Below are 23,325 nucleotides of genomic sequence, written 5' to 3' on the forward strand. Positions count from 1 at the left end.
GCAAGTCAATTAATCTCTGGATGCCCCAGGCAACTTCTAAGAATATAAATTGCATATCAGGTGCCAATTTGCTCTCAACCAGAAGCTTCTTCCAATGATGCAATCGCCAATCCAGTCCAAAAACTGCAGTAGCAGGATTTGTCATCTGTTAGTTTATGAAAGATACCAAACTTCTGATGTATAATTCTAGTCATTAGATCAAATGTCATGATGTATTGTAGTTTCTACTGCTTCCTTGCATAATCTGAGTTGATAAATAAGTCCAAGCTCCTTAAGAAGAACACATATGTAATTTTTGGAAGTGATGACCTTGTCACCACCACCACCATCATTCATGCTAATCTTTTTTGGTAGCTTAAAAAAAAAAACAATCTTCTGAGATAAATTGCTATATACCACCATTTTTCCTCTATATTTTTGTTGAGTTCCCTAGCATATTTTGAGGTTTTTATTTGTAGTGTGGGGATTTGTCATATGTTAGTTTATGAAAAATAGTGGACTTCTGATATATAATTTGAGACACCAGGTCTGAGTCTTTCTGGGCATTTGGTAGATACTAAATTTTCACAGTCTGCAATGCGTTGCCATTTTTATCATTTTCTTGTGTAACACCATGCTTGACTTTCAGGGATAAACTGGTAATTCAGACTTATCAGACTTTCTCTCCCAGTCCTGAGAAAGACTAACTAGCATGATCTTTGAGCTGAAAGGAGGACTTCGGTTGTACTTAAGAGTGTTGAAAAAAGAAACATGCAATTTGTGACCTCAGAAAAACATGGAAAGATTTGAATGAACTGATGCTGAGTGAAGTGAGCAGAACCAGGTGAACATTGTACACAATAACAGCCTCAATGTGCGATGTCTAACTTTGATAGATTTATCTCTTCTTAGCAATGCAAGCTCCAAGACAACTCCACAGGACTTATAATAGAAAATGCTGTCCACATGCAGAAAAAGAACTCTGGATTCTGAATGCAGATTAAAGTGCATTATTTGCTCTTTTTTTTCTTTGTTTGCTCCTCCTATCTTGTGGTTTCTCCCATTGGTTCTAATTCTTCTTTATGACATGACTAATGTGAAAATAGGTTCAATATGAATATATACGTAGAGCCTATATAAAATTATGTGCCATCTTGGGGTGGGAGGAGGGGAGAGATGGGTAGAAAATTTAGAACTCAAAATCTTTGGAAGTAAATGTTAAAAACTAAAAATAATTAAAAAATATATTTTTAAAAGAAAATATTTTTCCTTTACATGGAAAAGCACCATTATCAAAACATGACTGATGTATAGTGCATTCCTATATACATTAATCCACAAAAAAAAAGGAAAAAGTGGAAGTCAGTGGTTACCTAAAAATAACATGGAATATAAATAGGAATCTCTGCTCAAATATTAAGCATTCTCTTGACTGGGGGCCCTGAGCTTATATGATTTTATTAATATCATTTTTCTTATATAAACACTCTAACCTAGCCAAGAATGTATGACACATGAACCAGGGGCCATTTTTGTGTCTAGACAAAACAAAAACCCAGTACTAGAATTTGTTGTGATTTGAGAGGATTCAGCTCAATCTCTTTTTTCCTATTGGGAAGAGGAAGCAAAGGAGTAAAATACCTTTGCCTTCCACAGTGATACTTAGTGGTTTCACTCACATACATGGATCACTAAGTCCAGACTCTGTAATGATAACCCTTCTATAATTTCTGGTGGCAATGACCTGGTCTTGAAATGTCATTATCTATTTCCACAAAGAAAGCCTTATGTTCAGTCATTTGTTTAACCCTTCTTTGTTGACATATTATTGATTGAGTTCATGTGTATGTTGCCCATAGAGGGCCTTTTGATTCCAGTTTTGGTTCTTAACAATTCCACAGTCTTTACATGATGATAAACTACTTTCGGTTAGATTCAACAAATCTGATGGTATGCATTACTGCTTGGTGCAGTGAAATAAGCTTGTTCCAAAAGCATTTCTATAGGTTTTAATTTTTTTTATCATGTGCACTAAGAATGTATATAAATCCTATTCTTTCTTTTTGGTGAAAAAAGGTTAACTTTAATATACTGCTTTACAGTGACAGGTCCTATATTTCATCAAAATTGTATACTATCATTTCTGTGAGGATGCTTTCCAGATATCCTAGGGTATATTTTTTATGTTTCTGAAAGTATACATACAGACTGGTATTGAATAGTTTTAATTGCTTTTGTAATCCCACTACTGCCCAAGAACCCTCAAGGTTAGTAATTGTCTACTATACACATAGGAAAAGACATGATTGATTGGCTGAGAGACCTTCATGAACCTCTGAGTTCATGAAGCTGAATAAGAGTGGAGAAGGAAGGAGAGAAAGAGAAAGAGAGAGAGAGAGAAAGAGAGAGAGAGAGAGAGAGAGAGAGAGAGAGAGAGAGAGAGAGAGAGAGAGAGAGAGAGAGAGAGAGAGGGAGAGAGACAGAGAGAGAGAGAGAGAGAGAGAGAGAGAGATGAATTTTTGATCAGTATGTCAAGGAGCTTGCAATCTAATGGGGGAGACAACATGCAAGCAGATATATACAAAGCAAGCTGTACCTAGGATAAATAGGAAATAATTAACAGAGTGAAGGCAATAGAATTTAAATTAGGAAGATTTAGGAAGGCTTCCTGTAGAAGGTAGGATTTTAGTTGAGACTTCAAGGAAGCCAGGGAGGTCATTAGTCAGAACAGAGGAGGGAGACGGTTCTCGGCTGGGAGACAGAGAAAATCCTTGGAGCACAGAGATAGAATTGCCTTGTTCATAGGACAGCCAGGTCAGTGCCACTGGATCTAAGAGTACATAGGGGAATCAAGTGAAAAAAATACTGAAAAGAGGAAAATATAGGTTATAAAGAGCTTTGGAAACCAAACAGAGCTTTTATATTTGCTCCTGGAGGCAATAGATAGCCACTCGAGTTTATTGAGTAGAGAGATGATATGATCATACTTAATGCTTTAGGTAAATCACTTTAGTGGCTGAATGTAGGATGGATTGGAGTGGAGAGAGACTTGAGGAAGGCAGACCCACTAGCAGGCTATTACAAAAATCCAGGTGTGAGGAGATAAATGTCTACATTACAGTGGTGGCAAAGTCAGAAGAGAGAAAGGGACATATTAGAGAGGTGTTACCTCTCTGAGATGGAATCAACAGGCCTTGGCAACAGATTGGATGAGGACCGGGGGTGAAGAGGGAGTAGAGATGGACTCCTGTGTTGTGAGCCTGAAGGACTGAGAGGATGGTGCTGTCCTCTATAGTAATAGGGAAGGCAGGAGAGGAAAAGGGTTTTGGGGGAAAGAAAACGAGTTCTGTTTTGGACCTATTGAGTTTAAGATGTCTGCTAGACATTTCCAGTTGGAAATGTCTGAAAGGCTGTTGCAGATGTGAGTTGGAGGTCAGCAGAGAGATTCAGGTCCAAGAGTTAAATGCAAGGAGATATTTATGGATCATAAAATGCAATAAAACTACTTTTCTAATTAAGAGCTTAAATAAATTAACTTCCAGGTTAAAAAGATAACCTCTACCTAAGAGAAATTGAGGAAAATAAACAGGCAAAAAGAGAGCAAAATGATTTCTTTTTGTAAATGATGTGATGGATTACTTGGAAAACTCTAGAGATTTGGCTAAAAATTAGTTGAAACAATTAATCACTTCAGTAGAGAAGTAGAATATGAATTAAGTCTACAAAAATCATTGATCTTCCTGTATATTACCAACAAAACCTTGACAAAAGATATGGGAAAAGACATTCTCTCAAAATGACTAGAATATATAAAGTAACTTGGAGCATAGCTACAAAGACAAATGGGATTTTTATGAATACAACAAACCACTTTTTACAGAAGTGTTAAGTGCTGTGCAGGTTTTATATGGGTGATGACTGGCATGCTGAAGCCAAGACATAGCAATCAGCCCCAAAAGATATGGTCTCAAAAAGAGAGCATATAGATTATGCTCTAAGCACTGCTTGGTTGCATCCTGGGCTTCTTCTCCCTCCTTCCCTTTCCCCTGTTGACCTGGCCCCATCACTTTAAATTCCCTTTTCTTTGTGGAAGTCCAAACTGATGTCTTGCATATCAAGTGGCATGCTGGTGGGACATTCTAGATTGGTTCTTTAAGGGAAAGTAATTTGACTATCTTGCTGCTTACAACTTACAAAGAACCAGTCACTGGTGTCAGAGAATACTCTTGAGTACCTATAGTCTTCAGGAAGCATTTTCTTCACTTTCCAACACGGTGATACTATATGGCCGCAAATCATGGAATACCATGGTCTCTAGGAAAAATACAGTTGAAGATGACACAACAGGAAATGGACAGATGCATTGTGTTTGTGAAAAGAATGCAAATGTCACCAATAATGGAGAAACAGTGTAGAGAGTGCCATTGGAGATGTGTGCAAGGCAGGTGATGCCCAGCCATCCCAGAATCCAGCAGCAATGGATATTTCTAAAGATCAGCTCCGTGGAGGGCTATGTAAAGGTGTCTGGGATTGTTAATGAAAAGTTTAGGGAGTAAAAAAAAAAAAGTTTAGGGAGTGAATGGAGGAAAAGGAAGAGTTTTGTTATGTCCACATACATCCTTCATCTTGGGAAATTAAGGGAACACAAGGGTGGGTTTGCCTCAGTTTTCATTTAGGGAGATTACCTACTGCCAAGGGCTGTGTGAGACATTTTATATCCATGCCTCCCTTCCCCTCTCCCTCTCCCTTTCTCACCCCCAATTCCAAGCCATGGAGATAGCTGTTGCATTAACTGTACTTCTACCCCTTCATGTAAAAGAAAGAAGACATTCCTTTCTGGGGAACCAGCCCTTCATGCTTCCCCTCCCCCTCTGTTTTCTGCCTCTCCCTTCTTATTATTTATTCCACTGCTTGGTAAAATAAATGAGCATACTAAGTTTTATTTGGGGGAACAAAAGTTGGAAACATAGATGAGCCTGAAATAAGAGCAATAGAAGCATTTACTGGTGAGCTACCTGCAACTGTTTCCTAAGCCAGCCCAAGGTGAAAAGCAGAAGAAAGAAAAGAGAGAAAGGTGTAATCTGAAGCCTCTGTTGGTGCTATGGACAAGACATAATCCCTGAACAAAAAGGAAAAGAAGAGGGACTCACAGTATGGACTCTCCTAGGTTCATCTTTCCTCCTTCCTCTATTCATCGCTACATGTGGGTATTTATTCCACAGGGAGCCCCAAACTTCACCCACCATTGGGGTTCTCTCCCTGTGACATCTATTGCCATACCTGGCATATCAGCAACATTGTCACACATCATATAAACTTTTAAATGTTGAGGTACATCCCTATTACATATGGATGAAGAAAAACATGTATGTATGACATGAAAAGAAGATAGGCTAGTCACATTTGAAGAGAAAGGGATAACTAGACAACTCACATACTCTATTAGTATCCAGTTTGTATTAGATATTAGTGTATCAAGAGATCCAAAGGAGGAAGAAATAGCAGGATATTGACAAGTCCTCCACAGGACAGGCTCATGCAGAGGGCTTCGTGCTCCATTAATGGAAGAGGGAGTTCTTACACGCCTGAGATCAGAGATGCTTCGATACTTCAGTGTCTTCCCGTGCCACCAGCACCTTCATCTTTAGAGCACCCAGATTCCCCTTTACTTCTTAATTCTTGAGGCGTTTTCCTCTCAATCATTTCTTATTTATCCTGTATATAGCTTGCATGTTGTTTCCCCTATTAGATTAAGGATAGGGATTGTCTTTTGCTTCTCTTTATCCCCAACACTTAGCACAGTGCTTTGGCACCTAGTCGGAGCTTAATAAATGTTGATTGTTTGATTGATTCTTGCATAGAGATTGACAAAGATCTCTCTCTTCCTGGCGTAATTTCTTTCTGGTTTCTTTCCCCACTGAAACACAAATTCATACTCCTTGGTTATAGGGCTTGATATAACTGGTTCAGAATATATGGCAAGGTTGCAGTGACAAGTTCTCAAGTTCTCCCCATTCTATAACCTCTTTTTCCTTCATTTCCAGTGTATAGCTTATTTTCTCTAAGGCTTGGGAAACATTTAGAATTATTTGCAAAGAGACAAGTGAAATCTGAACACAGAGCTAGTAAGTGTCTGAGGCCAGATTCTAACTGAGGTCATCCTGACTCCAAGTCTGTGTTCTATCCACTTAGCAACCTATCTGCTGGTCTTATTGAGTTTTTCCTAGTTTTTTTCCCCCCTGAAAATTGAGGTGGATTGTCGGACTATTAAACTGAACTAATTACTTTGGGAGACAGCATTGATTCTTTAACAAGCTGTTTTATTGGTGCTCTTTTTCAAAGAGCATCTTTCTCACTTACAAATGATCCTTCTCCCCCAAAAGGACTCTCCCTTGGAGAGATGAAGTACACTTAAGTAAAATTAATGAACACATTAACGAAACCTTAAAGTGCTATAGAAATGCTAATTATTATTATTAGCCTAATTCTGCCTAATTATAGTCCATCATTTCTCTGCTGCGGTCCAGAGGCGCCTTCTCTGTCAATCGTTTGAAGTCGTGATTGGCGACTTCGCTAGTTAGAGTTCTGAAGTCATTCAGGTATTGCTTTTCTCTTCATTCATATGGTTACTGTGTAAATTGTCACCCTGGTTTTTCTTACTTCACTCTGAATTAGTTCACACAGGTCTTCCCAAGTCTGAAGAATGTTTTAGGGAATTCTTCTGTGTCTCCACTTTCACAGTCTAAAAGGCTTTGGAGGAGGGGGGGAGAAAGCTTCTCATCACCATACAGCTCCCTAATAGGCAACTAGGCAAAAGTTCTTTGTTTCTGGCTCTTGTAGTAACTGATGATACAAGCCACTAGGCAGGCAAGTCTGCCACAAGAGACCTCAGTAGAACATCACATTAACTTTTTTTTTTTTAGCTAATTGGGATTAAGTGACTTGCCTAGGGTCACATAGCAAGTAAGTATCTGGGGCTGGATTTCCACTTAGATCCTCCTGACTCCAGGGTCGGTGCTTGATCCACTGCACCACCTAGCTGCTCCCACATTAATTATTTTTTAAAAATTAAATTAATTTTTTTCCCCTATGGACAAAAGTCTGCTTTCTCACCATCATAACCCTTCCCCCTCCCCCACCATTCTCATCCAGTTAAAATGGAAAAGAAAAACAAAACCCTTGTAACAACTATGTCTAGTCAAACAGAACCAATTTCAGCATTGGCTATGTCCAAAAAATATCTCACTAGTTATAATGAGGTAAGTTGTTATGTTGTTTCAGATTTTTTGTGGCACCATTTGGGGTTTTCTTGGCAAAGTGGTTTGTCATTTCCTTCTCTAATTCATTTTACAAATGGGAAAACTGAGGCAAACAGGGTTAAGTGACTTGCCCAGGGTCACACAGTGTCTGAGGCCAGATTTGAACTCAGGAAGATGAGTCTTCCTGCCTCCAGACCTGGTACTCTATGTACTGTACCACCTAGCTGTCCCAAGGAGGTAGGTAGCACAAAATTAAGTCAGGTCATAAAGATACCTCAAATTTCTGAAATTTCAGAACTCCTAACCAATTCCTGGCACATAGTGGGTGCTTAATAAATGTGATTGATCTATTGATCGACTAGTCCACTCTCAATGGAACTAGACTTGGGTTTGGAGCATGTCATGCTACTCTGGGAATCAATGGCTTTGTATGTATACCTATGTAATAGTGGCCTAGTCAGTGTAGCTTCATCCTCTAGACAGGTAAGGCTGCTGCCAGCTCACTTGGAGAGACTGGCTTGCCAGCTTCTGGAAATACATGGTATAATGTATGTACACATGACATATTACATACCCATGATGTACCAATGTGTAATAGGAGGGCCCTGAACCCCAATTCAGAACATGCACAAGTATTCTATTTCCAGTCCTCTTATCATGTGCTTTCCAAGAGAACTGAAAGGCCAAAGTATTTCTTCTTTCCTGTCTAGCTGTGTTGGAGTGAGGAGGCAAGGACTGACTGAGGAAAGCCCAAAGTGGGAAAACACTTCTCTTCTATATTTACTATTTCTTGATTTCAGGTGAAGTGAGAGTATTCCTCACTCTCTCTCACCCGGCATGTCTAGCTAGTTACCAAATTTTGTAATTTCTTGCTTTCAGGTAAAGCAGTACTGGAAGTTACAACCATGTGAATCTTGAAGGTTGGAATAGTAAAAGCCAGAATCCGGGAGCCCCACTTCAGGCTGAGTCACTGAAGACTGAGCCCAGGTGAGAAGGCAGAGAAGCTCTAAAGAGAAATAAATCTGACCCAATCCAGTGATAACTAACTCATCTAGGGGTTTTGCCCAAATTCTGAAGGTGGATCTGCTTCTGCACTTAATAGTATTTTTTTTTCCAATTACATGTAAAGATAGTTTTCAACATTCATTTTTGTAAGATTTTGAGCTCCAAATTTTTCTCCCTCCCTCCCTTCCCTCCCCATCCCACCAATATGATAAAGTTTAGACATGTACAATCACATTAAACATATTTCCATATTAGTTATGTTGTAAAAGAAGAATCAGAACAAAAGGAAAAAACCATGAGAAAGAAAAAACAAACAAAAAAAGTGGAAATGGCATGCTTCGTTCTGCCTTCAGAGTCCATAGTTCTTCCACTGTATGTGGATAGCATTTTCCACCACAAGTCTTTTAGAACTGTCTTGGATTGTATTGTTAAGAAGAACCAAGTCTATCATAGCTGATCATTGCACAATGTTGCTATTACTGTGTACAGTGTTCTCCTGATTCTACTCACTTCACTCAGCATCAGTTCATGTAAGTCTTTCCAGGTTTTTCTGAAATCTGCCTGCTCATCATTTCTTATAGAACAATAGTAGTGAATTTGCTTCTGAATGCAAAAGTGAAATGCTTTAGCAGATCTCTTCAGGGACTTAGGTAGACTAGGGGAGAGTGTACCCCTGGTATTTCAGGAAATTATTTGTCTTTCTGACTTCTCAATAAATTCCTCTTTGTAAAAGCTAATTGGTTAAATGATACTGGAGCTTTAATTACTGGTGGTTGACACTGGAAAGGTCATGTCAGCCTGAGATCTTGCATTGATAGCATTAAGAGAATGTGAATTACCCTCTTGTTGTTGTTATTGAGGTTCTTTCTCCATTGTGTCCAACTCTTCATGACCCCATTTTCTTGGCAAAGATACTGAATTGGTTTGCCATTTCCTTCTCTAGCTCATTTTGTAGATGAGGAAATTGAAACAGAGTTAAGTGATTTGCCCAGGGTCAAACAATTAGAAAGTATCCAAGATCAGATTTGAACTCAGGAAGATGAGTCTTCCTGACTCCAGATGTGGCACTCTATTAACTTTGCCACCTAGTCACTCTCAAATTACCCTCTAGCCTCAGAGATACCACTAAAGACAAGTGTGACCAGTCTAGCTTTGAGAGCCTAACCTGCTAATGTGCATGTGTGTTAGGAGAATAAGGCCAAAGTCATACCTTACATTTATAAAATGTTAGGGTAACAGTGGAAAGAATGCAGAGGACCTGGATTCGAATGTGGGTTCTGATAGTCATGTGACCTGTGTGACTTTAGGGAAGTCATCATTTTGGACCTTGGTTTTCTCATACAGGGTTGGGCTAGTTTACCAATTATGGCCTTTCTGGTTCAAGTCTATAATCTTGTGATGACCTTTACTTAGTTGTCTATATTCTGCATCTTGTGGGATTGAGCTAGCTCAGTTCCCCATAAAACCCTTTAACCCCAATCAAACCCTGAAAACAAATGACCAAAGAGTCATAGAGGTTATACAAACACTGTTAGCACTGAAAAATACCAAAGGACTCACAGAGGTAATACCCCAACTGTTAACTCTGAAAAATAAAATAAAATAAAATAAAATAAAACCAAAGAGCTAAGAGTGGTTATAAGTAAAAAAGCATTCTTTATTCTGTTGGAGGAGGGAAACTAGACCCATATACTGGGGCCTCCTGTATGAGGAAATCTATTTTATTGAGGTCAAGCCTTGATACATATAGCAGTGATTACTAGGGGAGCTGTAGCTATGGTGATAAGGGGAGAGCAGCAACAAGGTGAGTTTGACTCATAGCAAGGCTTCATGACAGAATGTGGTTCCTGTAGCTGCTTGACTGAGCTCAGGGACCACACGGGACTGGTGTGAAATGGTTCTGGGCTTTTTCTGCAGCAGGGTTCATACAGAGGGTAAATGCAAAGGATTGTTGTTATGCCAAGCTCAGGGCACAGCTTGCTTGCTGGGCCTTAGCTCTGGAAAACAGGGTGTCTCCTAATAGCAAAAAAAAAAGAGGAGGAAAAAGAGAGGAGTGGTCTTGGTATGGGGATACTGACACCTCTCTTAGAGATGTTATGCAAACTAACCTCTTTAACATACCATGAGGACTTTTATGTACCTCCCCACAAGACTACTAAAATAGAGCATGTCAGAGGTTCCGCTCAAATGTTAGTACTGTGTTAGTTCAGGTTTGATTTGGGGAGGAAATGAGACTTGTAAGTCTAGACATTTCACAAAAGGAGGTTTACTTTACCTTTCTATAGCAAGGATGTGCAACAAGGATACAGTGGTATTTGTCTTTGGTAGACATTGGTAGCTTTTGTAGACTCGACCTTGCCTTTTCATTCAAACTTGTCTAATCAGCGGGTCTTCAGGGAATGGCAACTCCAACGGTCTTAGGCACCTACCAGGTCTGAAAAAGCATGGACTCCATATATGCTTGGGACTTTTTATGCCCCCAAATGACCAGAAAGCTGTATTAAATAAGATCAATCAGGTCTCAGGGGACAGCTTTGCTTTTTCTTAGGGGCATGGGAAAGTATAATTTATTGAATACCTTCTTTGTGCCAGGCATTATGTTAAGCATTTATCAATATTACTTCATTTGATCCTTATAATGACCCAGGGAGTCATTAGTCTCATATTACAGGTGAGGAAACTGAGGCAGACAAAGGTTAGTTGATTTTTCCAGGGTCACACAACTAGTAAGTGGCTGAACCTGGATTTGAACTCAGGACTTCCTGATTCCAGGTTCTATGTACCAAACTACCTAGCTTCCTAATGTTCTTTCTTGGGAAGCTGTATCATGGAAATTTTGGTCCCATCACACATGTGCTTATCAGTACACATTAACTGTAAAAAAGAACTTCTGAACAATTAGGGTGATCCATAAGTATACTGAGCTGCCCTGTATAGTACACTGGGTATACTATATATACTGAGATGGTGGGTTCCCTCTAACAGAGGTCTGCACCAACTATCAATTGTTGGGTAAATTGGTGGATTAAGAATCCATCTTGTTGGATTAGGTCACTTCTGAAGCTCCTTCTAATCAGAAAGTTTGTAATTCTGTTCCCGGGTCTTGGTTTAATTTTACAGCATGAGTCTCAAGTGGCTAAGTGGTGAATTCTCTCTCCTCCTGCCCCCCAGTGGTTCCATTAACTTTGAAGAGAAAAACTTCCATGACCCCAGGCTACGCTACATCCCTTGTCCAGCAAATTTTTTTTTTCATTATCATGGGCTAGTGAAGGTGGGTAGTTGAAGGACATCCATCCCTACTACCAAGAAAAAACCCCACCCAATTCAAATCATGTCTCATTGATAGTGGGTCAGTGGTACACTTACTCTCTGACCTGAAAGGACAAATGCAACTCCTTAATTTAACCCACTTACTGCTAGATAATAAGAACTAGTTTGAATTAAGAATTAAAACCCCCAGCCCCAGGAGGCCCAGATAGCAGAAGATTTTGGTTTGCTGCCCTTGCTTTGGTCTAGTTCTTCCGGTTTTGTGACTGTCCTTTCCTTTCTGTGGGTCTGGTGACTCAGCTGATATAGGTCTGGTGACTGAGCAAGCCTCTGTGTTTTGTGGTTCCTTATGAACTGGAGCCAGAAGAGTGATTTGAGAGGTAGCATTCTCCCCTCCAGCAAGATGGAATGGCAACAAAGGGCCCCGTGGCTTGGAGCATGGCCTTAGAGAAAGAAGTGATATCTTCCCCAGGCCAGGATGCTGCTCTCCGTGGGGAGGAAGAAACAGGAAACTGCAGCCAGTTCTCAGAAGGAAGGAAAACTAACATCTCCATGAACTTTCTGTTACTGCATTTGTGGTACTGGAAAGGGATACAGGGTTATCCTTCTCTCCCTCAGAAACTCCATCTGCTGGAATGGAACCCATCCTTTAAGACTCAGCTAAAATGCCATCTCAAGAGGCTTAAGTTGATCCCCACAGTAAAGAGAATCTCCTCCTCCTTTGAATTCATTGCACTTTTGGGGGTTACTTCATAGTATTTCTTTGTAAGCGTCTACCAGGTTATGTTATCTTTATGACTGTTCTTCCCTCTGGATAGAAGGCTTTTCTTCCTTATTAGATTATAAACTCCTTGAGGGCAGGAACTGGCTCATTATTGTCTTTGAATCCTCAGGGTTTAGCACAGTGCCTGTCATAATAAATACCTGTTTAATTGATTAAATACATATATTATCTTTCCTACTAGATTTTGAGCTCCTTGAGGCCAGGCACCCTGTCTTCTATATCTTTGTGTCTCCCTTTGGGGCTTTGCACATAGGATACATTTATTTTTTTTAATTATTTATTTTTAGTTTTCAACATTGACTTTTATAAGATTTTGAGTTCTAAATTCTCCCCCTCCCTCCCCTTTTCCTTCCCCAAGACGGCCAGCAATCTGATATAGGCTATACATATACAATTATATCACACATATTTCTACATTTGTCACGTTGTGAAAGAAGAATCAGAACAAAAGGAAAAAACTATGAGAAAGAAAAAAAGAGAGGAAATAGTATGCTTCTATCTACGTTCAGACCCCGTAGTTCTTTTTCTGGATGTGGACAGCATTTTCCATCATGAGTCTTTCAAAATTGTCTTAGATGATTGTGTTACTGAGAAGAGCTAAATCTATCAAAGCTGATCATCACACAATGTTGCTGTTACTGTGTACAATGTTCTCCTGGTTCTGCTTACTTCACTCAGCCTCAGTTCGTGAAGTCTTTCCAGATTTTTCTGGAATCCATCTGGATAGCACACATTTAACAAATGGTTGCCTAGCTGACTCAATGGATCTATGCCCTAAGGGTGGGCAAGAAGATGAGTTTCTAGTTAGCATGCTACATGTTTAGGATATCAAATCTCCTTTTTCCTTCTTTGAGTTTCTCTGTTTCATTTCTCTTTTTGCTAGCATTTTGGATTACTCTGGGGAAGCTCTAGTGTTTTCTGTATGCTTGAACAAAATGCGCTTGAAACTGGATGGCTCTTTGCAAATTTCTAGCTGTTTGAAAAATCAGGGTAGCAACTGCCAAGTTTTCCATGACTAACTGCTGCAAACAGCAATGCTTATGTTTCTCCTGCCACCATCCCATTAACATGAAACTGAAGGGGATGCTTATACACTCTTCTGGGGAATATGGGGGCTACCTAGAGATTTTATGGCCTGAAGTTCAGTGATTTATTGCTTAATTAAGTATTTTTAAGCTTGACTGAGAGCATCAGTAGCTGCCTGTAGCAGCAAGCACCCCAGCATCCCCAGGGTGGTTGCCAACACAGGTTCTTAGATCTGCTTTTCTAAAGGAAAGCAACTCAAAATGGCTTAACAAGCTTACTTTAATCAATCAAACATATATTGTTTACCCAGTTAGGGGAAAAAGGTCAGCACCCTGAACTTCAGAGTATACAGAGAAACAGATCAAGCAGACAGGCTTCCAAACTGTCCAACCATTACATCCATACCAAATCACAGTTACCAGAGAGGGAAGCATCAACATCTGGGTTTTCAAAGCTGGGGGGCTCTCAATAGCTGCTCAGAGTCTCATCTGGTCTGGTCAAGTCACACAACACTTCTCAAAGTGAGCCCCAAAGCAAAGCCTCACATCAGGGATTATATAGCCTTCTCCTGAGTCAGAGAATGTAACCACCCTCTATACCCACTGCCCAATCACACAGCATCAAGGAGTGGGCATTCCTGAAAACCAAGCCTCCTGCCACAGGACCAAATTCAGCCTATTAGGGGGCAGAGTATATTTTCAAATCAAGGTAGGTTCTCAGAGACTCTTAAACCTATCAAAGGGCCTAGGGGCAGGGAAGATCTTTAAATTTGCATTTCATTATACTGCCTTTTCACCAGCATATAAAAATTTTACCTATGCTTCAAAACCCCGTTGAAGTATCTTCCCTGTATTAAACTTCCCTGAGCATACTAGTCATCAATCTCTCCTGAAACTTCTACAATGTTTTAGTGTTTGTGAGGGTGGGCTGATTGATTTACTCAGCCCCACCCCTTTTAAAGTAAGTGAAAAGATGCCCGATCAACCACTCTTCTAGGTCTTAGACCACTGTGGAAAAGCCCTTCTGACTTAGTGACTGTTGCACAAAATCCAAGAATTCTGTTTGATAGATCAAGGAAATTTGGTCATAAATTAGGGGTCATCAGTAAATTACCAAACTGGTTAGAATTACATTCATTCAAGAGGTTTGATCAAGTGTGGCATTCCAGCACACTCTTAGGGGCAAAGACAGGACTGAACTGTGACAAAGAAGAAAGATATCCAGGAAGGTCATTGCACTTATACAAATTTTGGAGCAGACCTGGGCTGAGAGAAGTCTTGAGAAAAGATTGGCTCTTTTCCCAACTTCCCTGCCCAGTGCCTATCCACAGACACTGTAATATAATCCACTATTTTGTTACCCAAATATTTCCAGTAAACTGAATTTTGCCTCAACCACAAAGAAGAAATGTGTTAACCAGAGAGAGATAAGTCAGAGAATCAACCTCTTCCTAATGTTAAAAATTTTCCTACTTTGGGGCTCAGAGCAATTGTGATTGAACTGATAACTTTTGACCTAAAACAATCTCCCTAAAGCTTAAGAGGAAAGAACCATCTGGACTTTAGGGAACATTATATAGCTCCTCAGCTTAACAGAACTAATTAGTATAATAGGGTGTCACATATGCAACACCTTTGCTGTTCTATCCTATTTCTTCTCATATTCATTTCATTGAGGATTAATTAAATATTTATTAGTGCAAGGAGCTGTGCAAAGAATGCAAAAACAAATACGGTTTTCAAGGAAAATACAACATGAACATAGAAAAGTAAAATTCGAGATAATTTGTGGAGATAGCTCTAACAAATGACAAATATTCTAGAGGAAGTGGCATTTGAATTGGGTGGAAGGGAGATAAAGTAAGGAGGTGGTAAATTACAGTCATGATCCAAACATGATCACAAACATAATGAAACAAAATCATAAGTAAAACATAGATATTAACATATGAAATTGTATGGGATGATTTTTCCACCAATGTATTCACTCCTTCTTCCTCAAATTACCTCATAACTGTGGCTAGTGCTCCTTAGAGTAGGCTCTGACTTTGGATAAGTGATTGGTGGATAAAGAACCCACATTTCTCCTTTCCATTTTGTGTGGGACAGAGGGAGTCGTTCAGGGTGAACTGGAATGGATAGACTGCAATTTGTACTGCATGGACACTGCCATGTTAGGCCAGGCTAATTTTTACCTAAAAGGTAATGATACATCTTAGAGACTTAATTGATCTAGAGAACTAAGGCTCAAATTGTTGAAAAAGTTGTCTGGTCAACTAAATATAAAAAGCCACAGAGCATGAGTAAGTATTTGATAGTTCCTCAGTCTTGACACATGCTGCTATCCAGAGGTACCCCACAAGGGAGAAGTGTCCAACTGGATTTGTGCCATGTCCTTTCTAAATAACCTTTCTGTGTTATTGTTTTGTTAAATGTTAGATGGTCTACAGGCATCTCATTTCATGCTAATCCTGAGTCTACCAGCATTAGCGGACCCAGGCCTAAAACTCTTTGTTTAATAAATGTCAGTCACTCCCTATGAATTCTAGGACCAAATAGTGTTCATCTTTATCTCATCCTTTAAAATTTTCTGTTTTTGTGTAAGTTGTATCATTTATATAATTCTTAGCACAGTAGTATGTGGATACTTCATGTGTAAGTAAATAAATACATATTAGATCATATACTCAAAGAAAAATTAATGGTAGAGCTACATTGACAGAAGTTTTAGAATTGGTAGAGCTGGTTCAGGTGTGACCTTAGACCTTCTCTGTCGCCAGTAGGAGCCTTATTTCATGTGAAAAAGCAGCATGGGTCTCCTAGCAAGGAAGCTCAGTGAGACTCTGATATTTGGGGAAGTTATACTATACAGAGGTTTTAGAATGGTGATGTAGTTTTAGAGGTTTTTATGGAGGCTGAAGATTAGGGACAGGATGAGGAAGATGGCTGACAAGATGGGAAACATACCATAAGGGAGACAGGGGAAATCTTATGACCCAGGATAGGGGGAGACAAGGAATCATATGATCCAGGATAAGGGGGAAGTGTTATGGTTTAAGGATTTAAGGACAGGGCAGGAGGATACAGGTTAAAAATTAAAGGACCCAGGGAACACAGCATAAGGGAAACAAAAACAATTCTTTTGGTACAGGTTCAAGATAAGGGGGAAGAGGACTTTAGGGCACCTTCAAGTTACAGAATAAACTTGGGGCTTCACAAAGTACTGGAAAAGCAACCTTTAATATCATTTTTAACCCTTAGGGCACTGTTTGTAGTCACAGCAACATGATCAAGAAAGTTTGAAGACTGTTTCAGAGGGTAGTCAAATGGGAGATAGAGAAGTTGCCTTATTAGGGAAGCAGTTCTCAAAATCTTTTCTGAGGATTCCTGGGCATCTCAGAGACCCTTTTTGGGGTCTCTGAAGTCAAACCTATTTTCATAATAATATGAAGATGCCATTTGTCTTATAAAATATTCTTCCCTTTTCCAACTATATACATATGTGTGGATTTATAATATGTATGTATATATACATATATAATGTGGATATATATATATATACAAATACATATATATGCATAAGGTCAGATTTTCTTCATATACTTTGATTATAACAATATATTGCAAAAACTGGATGCAAAAATAGACATGAGAATCCAGTTGTCTTCTATTAGGCCAGACGTTAAAGAGATTTGCAAAAACTTGTAGAAGAATGCCACTTTTCTCACTTTTTTGTTTTGAAAATATGCTTTATTTACCAAAAGCAAGTCTAAATGGGTACATGATCTAGTTATAAAGGTTTATACTGTAAGCAATCTCGGAAAGCAAGGAATAGTTTACCTATCAGATTTGTGGAGAGGGAAAGACTTTATGACCAAATAAGAATTAGAGAGCATTATAAAATGCAAAATGGATAATTTTGATTACATTAAATTGAAAAGCTTCTGTACAAACAAAGCCAATGTAACCAAGATCAAGAGGGAGGTGGGAAATTGGGAAAGAATTTTTATGACCTATGTCTCTGATAAAGGACTCATTTCTAAAATATACAGAAATTGAGTCAAATCTATAAGAAGTCATTCCCCAATTGATAAATGGTCAAAGGATATGAACAAGTAGTTTTTGGAGAAAGAAATTAAAGATATCTATAAGCATATGCAGAAATGCTCTAAATCACTGTTGATTAGAGAAATGCAAATCAGAACAACTCTGAGGTATCACATCTCACCAGTCAGATTGGCTAAGATGTCAAAACAGGAAAATGACAAATGCTGGACAGGATGTGGGCAAATTGGAACACTAATGCATTGCTGGTGGAGTTGTGAACTGATCCAACCTTTCTGGAGAGAAATCTGGAATTATGCCCAAAGGGCTATAAATAATTTCATACCCTTTGACCCAGCAATACTACTTCTAGGGTTGTATCCCAAAGAGATCATAGAAGTAGGAGGAAGACCCATATGTACAAAAATATTTGTAGCAGTTCTTTTTGTGGTGGCAAAGAATTGGAAATTAAGGGGGTGCCCATCAATTGAGGAATGGCTGAACAAGTTGTGGTATATGCATGTAATGGAATATTATTGTGCTATAAGAAACGAGGAGCAAATGGACTTCATATTTACCTGGAGAGTCTTATAGGAATTGATGCTGAGTGAGAAGAGTAGAACCAGGAGAAATTTGTACACAATTACAGACACAACGTATGTGTGATGACCAACTTTGATAGACTGGACTCTTCTCAGCAATGCAGTGATATAAGTCAATCCCAAAAGACTCATGATGGAGAGAGATGTCTACATCCAGAGAAAGAACTAGAAAAAACTGAGTTTGAATCCAGATTGAAGCAAACTACCTGATCTTTTTCTTTTTCTTGTTTGGTTTTGTTTCCTCTTCACCGTTTTTCATTCCATCAGATATAATCCATCTTTATAACCTGACTAATGTCTAATGTGAAAGTATTTGCAGATTCTACACTTGTATGCCATCATGGGGCTGGGGGGATGGGGGGGGAAAAAAAAATTTGAAAATAAAGGAATTGTGGAACTGAATATTATAAAATAAAAGTAAAAAAAAAAATTAATAAAGACCAAAAAAAAAAAAAAACTAACAGAAAAGAAAATATGCTTTATTTTTCATGAAAATATTTTATGAGTATTCTCTTGTAGTAAGTTCATTATTATTTTTAAATTTAATAAATATTTTGATGTATGTATTTTAATTCCAAATATCAATAGATATAGCCCACATGAACAAAAGCTCCTTGGTGTCCTCAATAATTTTTTTTTGAGGGGAGAAGACAAGGCAGTTGGAGTTAAGTGACTTGCCCAAGGTCACATAGCTAGTAAATGTGTCAAGTGTCTGAGGCTGGATTTGAACTCAGGTCCTCATTCACCGTGCCACCTAGCTGCTCCTTCAATAATTTTTAAGAGCACAAAGGGGATCCGAAGCCAAAAAGTTTGAAAATCACTGCAGTAGGGAATGGAATTGCTATCCTGGATAGAAATAGTATTATAGCAAGAGGTCAAAAGGGAAAGCAATTTTCATCCGTTGAGCCAGCTGTTCTGAATCAGGGCATCAGGAGGTTGAGATTTGCTCATCATGGGGCAGAGGAAGGAGTAAGCAGTCAGAACATTGTAGAATAAACCAATCTTAAACAAAATTTTGATGTAAATTAGATTTCACAGATCTTTTAGGTATCTCCTAGGTGATTTTGCAGACCTGTGAAGGGGCAGTAGAGAGAAGTTTAGAAGGCAGATGAAATAGAAGACCTTATCTCCTAGGTGAATACCTCATACTAATTAAAATCTGGATAAACATTTCTAATGCCTTCAGCCATTCCTTATATTCCATTTTCCAGACATTTTACTATTCTCCACCCTCCTCTAGTTTGTCAATGTCTCCCTAAAGGATGCGTAGTAGCGGGGATTGAACACAGTTCTTCAGATCTCTAGACGTGGCCTGAATAGAGTAGAACACAGATGGAATACCATTCCTCTTCATCTGGACATTACTTTTTTTTTCCTTGGCAACCATATCATACTGTTGGCTCAAAATGAACATAGATAGTCCACTAATTTGAAAGAAAAGTCCTTTTTACAAAAACTCCTGTTAAGCCCTTTTCTGTTATTTGTTTACCTGTTGGTTTTACTTTTTGCCCAAGTTAAGTATCCATATTTATTTCAATAATATAATCATTTAGCCTGAGTCAGTGTAGTAGAAAGGCAGGAGAGCTCTTATCAAGATTGGCCTCTCAGGCAAATGGACTGTGTGACCCTGGACAAATCACTTAACCTCCTCTCAGTGCCCCAGGCAACTCTATAAGTTGCAAAACAGTTGCTGATCTACATTAATAGCTAGGGTTTCCTCCCTGGGGAGTTCTCTATACAGATGAAATCACGGATAAGATAAAAAAGAATTTTAATCATATGTTTTCAACTTGTTGAGATATTTTTGCATCAAGATTCCAGTGTATCAGCATCATGGTAGAGTGGAAAGAACTCTAGATTTAGAGATGGAAGATCTGGGCTGCAATTCCCTGTTTGATCACTCACTAAATACTTGACCTTGAGCAAATCACTTCATATGTCTAGACTTTACCTTCCTAGTCTGCATGACATGGAGCTACACTAAGATCCCTTCTAGCTAATTTATGCTCCATTTTTTCCATCATTTGAAAATTTGATAACTATGCTTTTGATGTTCCAGGTCAATGACAAAAAATACTAACTGGTACATGGTCACATACAAAACCCTGTGGCACGGCACTAGAGACCTATGTCCAGGTAATGAGAGCTAATATTTATAGAGTTTGTAAAGGTTTACAAATCACTTTACATTTGTATTAACTCATTTGTTTCTCACAACCCATTTTAGGCAAACTAAGGTTGATAGACAAAGTGACTTGACCAAGATCACAAAATAAGTATTTGAGACAGAATCTGAACCTAGGTCTCCCCCATTCCAAGTCCAGTACTTTATCCACTATGCTGTGCTGTTGTTCAATAAACATCTATCCATTAGTCAATTTTTCAACCAGTTGTGAATTTGCCCAATTATACTAGCACCCAGTTATGTTTTGAGATCTTTTACACAAGTATGCCAGCAGGCATTTTGTTTAATGGCTTCAAGATACACTATTTCTATGACAGTCACCCAAATAACCCTATCAAGAAAGGAAATTAGATTAGTTTGTCATGATTTATGCCATGATGACTCCTGTTGATCACTGTTTCCTTCTCTAAGTACTTACAAATCATCTGTATAATTCATAGTATAGTTTTGCTGGAGATCAACATCAAATTCACAAGGGTATGGTTTTTGGAATCTTTTCCTCCTTTTGGAAAGTTAGGATAGTAACCAATTTCATATCTTCTGACATCTCCTTCAGGATTCTTTAGACATTATTAATGGTGCTTTTGTAACCATTTCTGTAAAATTTTAAAATGTCTTGAGATAGAAAACGAATCCATTTCAAACTAATCTCAAAACCAAAACATTTAAAGCTACCAAGTACTCTATTATGTTCTGCTATCCTATTTAAATCTTAATTCCTTCTTAACTGTGTTTGTGCTAGCATTTATAGTCTGAGGATGATAGCAATATCAAATACTCTCTTTTATTGTTGTTAGAATCATTGAATGTTCAAACCTGAAGAAATCTTGGAGATCTAGTCTAATATTCTCCCCTTACAGAGAGGTCACGCAACTTACCCTCAGCTACACAAAGATTTACTGGCGTTGCTGAGCCTAGGACCATGGCTGCTGGATTAGACCACCACACTTTCTATGCTGTCTCTCCAAGAGTTGAGTGGTTCAAGTTTCTCTGTACCATCCGTTGTAAGCTAGATTTTATAAGTGATAGATAAATGATGCTCCATGAAGGGTAGGGGTTGTATTTTAGCCTGTTAACATTTTGCTGTATTTCTCAACCAGTTGATCAAGCTCTTCCTTGTTTTGCTTTAAATTTTTAAAAATTTTGTTGTCTTTAACATTTGATTTGGGAGAGAATTTTCATTTTTATTATGAACTTGAAAACATCAATCAACATGAATATACCCAATATAAACAACAGGAAAAAAGAATTGTACATGAAACCTTGATTAATAACTTTTTTTGTAGGCAATTAGAGTTGAATGGCTTGCTGAACACCACATAGCTAGTAAGTATTTGAGGTCACATTTGAATTCAGGTCTTCTTGACCTCAGGGATGATGCTCTACCCACTGTGCCAACTAGCTACTCCCATAGCTTTTGTAAAGTATCTGAAAGGGTGGCATCTTTGATTAATTACCACACCTGGCTGTGTACTAGAATTAGCTTGTATAGTAGGTAGAATCTGAAATAACAGAGGAAACAAAGGTAAGGGCTCCTTAGCATATTGATTTTTTTTTTGTCTTTTTTTTTAGAGGGGAAGACAGGACAGGTGGGGCTGTGACTTGCTCAAGTTCACACAGGTAGTAAATGTGTCAAGTGTCTGAGGTTGGATTTGAACTCAGGTCCTCCTGACTCCAGGGCCAGTGCTCTTATTCACTGCGCCACCTAGCTGCCCCTGCATATCGATTTATTAAGCAATGCATGCCAATTGCACCCCTGAATACAAGGGGAAGACAGATTTTTATGAATCAAAAGCAAACAATTAGCAAGATAAATCAGGATACAATGTTAGGTAATCTAATCAGAAGAAAAATTAGAGGCTTTTGCCAAGTTGGGAGACAGAGAATAGGGAAGTAGAATTCCCTGAAATCAGAATAAGAGGTGTCACACTCCCTCCTCCCCACTCCAAGTGTCTGAATCTAATCAAAGGAACAAGGAAACAGTGACTGACTGACTTCTATGAGGCCAATTTTCAGATGAGACATAGGGGTTGCTTGAGATGCATAATAATGAGAAAACTTGCATCAGTCTGTAGACCTAGCTGGGTTTCTGATCAGCATAATCTAGGTCCTTAGTTAGGATTCTCTGTTGTTTTTTGTCCTCATTCTCCAAGAAGGCCATGACATTAGGGAGGTAATGCAAGTGGATTGTATTTAAGCGAGGAAGGGCTGTGCAAAGTCACTGGCCTCACTTTCTCTCAGGGTGCCGGTGACAAGATATAGATCAGGGCCACTGGAGATGGCCTCTGAGGCTCTCTAAGCAACAGGTAGAGGTGGTCCAACTTCCCAGCCACATAGGGCTAGGTTCAAACAATGCAATTAGATTTTCACACAAGATAGAAATTAAACTGGACCCATAATTGAATGGAAAGGGAATTGAGCTAGCTCCAGAAATGATTCACAAGAAGAAGTCAGCATAGTTCACTCAATTCCTACACTTCCCTCACTTGGCAAGAGCCAATTGTTAAATTTTTACTGTTAAGCATATATAATCCACAAATTGGCAAATGCTATAATCAGGGCTTGATTTATTGATTTATTTTAACTTCAAATGATGGAGAAAAAAAATTTAAGTGTAGATTAAACTTTAAAATGTGTCATGCTTACTTTTTTTGGGGGGGGGGGAGCCAATTATTAAACATTTACCAGCACATCCATTACTACACTCCACCTAAAGTAAGTGATAAAATGTAATATCCCATACTTTAACCAGCTGAGAACACATCTTAATCAGTAACAAAAGACTTTAGTCTCAGGTGTAAAGTTCTTGAAAACCTTTGGATGAACTGGAATATTATTAACAGGCCTAATATTTATCCAGATGAGGTCCCCTACATGTAGCACATGTAAACTCTAGGGATACAATCCCACCATTAAATTAATTGAGCAGGTCAGGTGTCCAAAGTAAGGCTACTTGTTCCCTCTGAGACTAGGAGGCCTGTATGAAGCATAATAAATATCATCCCACAGTCACCACCACTAGTCCTGCCACTTTCATCGTTCCCTTCATCAGCACTGGGATCACAACTACCAGGAGGCAGCTGGTGGTACAATAGATCACTGGACCTGGAATTGGGATGATCTGAATTCAAATCAACCTCAGACACTTACTAGCCATGTGACCTCAAGTGTAAGA

General features: G+C 38.8%; 1 long non-coding RNA gene across 1 annotated transcript in view; it reads left to right on the plus strand.

Moving 5' to 3' along the window:
- LOC138152354 (uncharacterized) overlaps nucleotides 1–12,444 on the plus strand; it is a 62,990-nt gene extending 50,546 nt beyond the window's left edge. Inside the window, exons 4-5 of the long non-coding RNA XR_011166080.1 lie at nucleotides 8,118–8,225; nucleotides 11,811–12,444. This is a non-coding gene — a long non-coding RNA (uncharacterized lncRNA). The remainder of the gene's footprint in view (nucleotides 1–8,117; nucleotides 8,226–11,810) is intronic.
- Nucleotides 12,445–23,325: the final 10,881 nt, after the last annotated feature.

Source organism: Petaurus breviceps, unplaced genomic scaffold, assembly GCF_028583685.1.
Source record: "Petaurus breviceps papuanus isolate PSGF00001 unplaced genomic scaffold, PetGlider_PUasm1.0 90925, whole genome shotgun sequence".
Classification (NCBI taxonomy): domain Eukaryota; kingdom Metazoa; phylum Chordata; class Mammalia; order Diprotodontia; family Petauridae; genus Petaurus; species Petaurus breviceps.